Source organism: Cryptomeria japonica, chromosome 7, assembly GCF_030272615.1.
Source record: "Cryptomeria japonica chromosome 7, Sugi_1.0, whole genome shotgun sequence".
In the NCBI taxonomy this organism is placed as follows: Eukaryota; Viridiplantae; Streptophyta; class Pinopsida; order Cupressales; family Cupressaceae; genus Cryptomeria; species Cryptomeria japonica.
The window spans coordinates 120,992,511-120,995,252 of NC_081411.1; positions in this window are offsets into that span (position 1 = coordinate 120,992,511).

Here is a 2,742-nt window from a genome sequence, read left to right on the forward strand (position 1 = left end):
AAGATCTTATGGCTCCCTGGGCAGACATGACCGAGTTAATCATGAGGTTATTACGCTCGATGGCAGATATGCCCTCATCTTTTCCTATCATATTACCATTTTGAATCATTTTAGGCATGGTAAAATCATTTTTGTTCCTTTCTATCTGGCCTTCTTTAGAAAATAGCCCTGAAAAACATTTGGAGAATACAAACAATCCTATTCTCCATGAAGGGCTTATTGTGCTCATAATGGAGTATGCTAAGACCCTTGAAGTTGTGCGCTCTCTAACTGAGAAAGGCCAAAAGACTAATATCTAGGATGTCTCTGATTCAGAAATGGATTTGGAGGATAGTGGGGGTGCCATTCCTTTCGAAGACCCTGATTATAAGCCTGCGGAAGAAGGGGGGATGATGGTCACCCCTGAGACATTTAGCAGTAAGAATCCTCCCTGATGGATGGCCAACAAATATAAATCCACCAACGAACTGATTTCTAAAGCCGACCCCCTTTTTAAAAAGAAGAATCTTGCGGCTAAGGACTATGGTATGAAGAATTCAGATCAGGAAATTAAACTGGACATTCTAATCAACGTCTTGAAATAAAAACAGGGGACCATGGCAAAAGGAGAGAACATTGGGATACTGCGGACTAGTAATTTGATGAACCTAGTAATGGAAGCTACCAGAAGCCAGGAGAGTTGCTGGAAGTGGGTGGAGCAAGAAAATTATACCCTCAAAGTGGGGCTTAAAGAGATTATTGATATCTTCACTGCCTCCCCTGAGCCTAGCAAATCTGAGAAACTCATGATTATGACCCAAAAGCTCTCCTAGGACGTTGAGGTGATGAAATGCAATCACGAACAAAGAATTGAAAAGGTGGAACAGTCTATGGCAGAGATAAAGAAAAACCTCAAGAACCTGGTTGACATAAGCAAAGAAGCCATGAACAACAATATAGAGGGGCTTGAAAAGATCAATGCCATGGTTACGGAATATAGATCCTATCACAGTGAACCGATGAAAGATCTTGGAGGTGAAGATATGTCTGGTGGAGACAACATAGCCACTGGTCCTAGTTCCAGAACCATAAGTAGGAGCAACAACAAGGATACCTCGAGATTCATTATGAAGGAACTGGAGATAATCAAAAATATTTCCATCCAGAAGAACAAGGATCTGGTGCAATCTCTTAATTTAGTGTTTTTCTTTTGTTTTTTCTTGTTTGTCTGCATCTCTTTTTCTTTCATGATTGTTCTAGGGTGCTCCCCTGTTTTGTTCATGGTTCATGTCTATTTGGCTGATGGTCAGCTTTTGTAAAACTTTTAGTTTCAAGTTCATGTAAAACCCGTTTATCTTTATCAAAAACACTACTAAGTGATATATATATATATATATATATATATATATATATATATATATATATATATATATATATATATATATATATATATATATATATATATATATATTCTTAATATTAAAATATATATTAAAACAAGATTAGCAATTGCATAGACAATGCTTGAAAATAAAGTTAAAAGTAACACTTAGCAAACAAGGGAGTAATAGAACATATTTCACAAATGGAAATGAAGAGGAAGCTTATATCAAAGGATAGGACCCATCTAGTAAGAAAGAGATAAAATAGACTAAAGTAGAGAATGAACAAATTAGGGCTGGCAAACACCCTATTGGACTAGATGACACTATAGAAAACTTTGAGAGAAGTGTACTTCAATTTGTGAGAAGCATCACAATCTAAATTTTGAGGGGATCATGGGTATGGTAGGTAGTGGCAAAACCACATTGCAACGTGGAATGGATCCTAGTGAAGTGGTTTGTATGATATAGTAAACACTTGTGAATAAGTGTCTTGTGGAGTTGATTGACACAAACAATGTGCACATATAGAGAATAAGGATGCACAATCTTCTTCCCAAGAATTTGTGTAATCAATATCTTTTCATATAAAGGTATTCAACCTTTTCAGTTTAAATCATGAAGGATCGCTTTTCATTTAATAAGGAAAATGAGAGGGTAAAAATTAATTTAACTTTATGTGAATATTTTATAAGTGTATGTATGATTAAAGATCGTTATTTAAATCGTTCATATTAATGTTATGATTTGAACCAAAAAACTTATAATTTTTGTCATATTAACAACATTATCAAATTACTTATAAATGCTAGCAATAGATATATGTCAAAAAACATAGAAGAAGCCATAACATATTGCATACTAAGTGAAGAAAACTAGTAAATCTCACAATGCAAATTTGTAAATATAAGACATATTAAAATAGTTGTAGATTTATTTTTTTATCTCTAGATTAATCCCTACTCAATGCAAATGAATATTCTAATTCTAAGATTACTAGTTTCTCATCTACTATCTTAATTATAAGATATATGAACCTTAGATCATGTCAACCATTATATATTGATTAATTATAAAATTGACTACAATTTTATATATATATATATATATATATATATATATATTAAAAGGAACAAGTTTTCTTCCTATTGCTGTCTATCCAATGAGGTCAAATGTGGAAGTTACAATGCCTCTTCGTAATTTGACATATTTGACAGGTACATCATCTCTTAATTTAGCTTTAATACGATGTCAGTGCTTGTAGATCGAGAAGTAAAGTCACGAAAAATAGGATGTTTTCTTAATCAAATATATTATCTGTTTATCTTATAATAATCAGAGCTTACACTTATTTCGTTAAAACTATAGTGCAGGTGGTGCG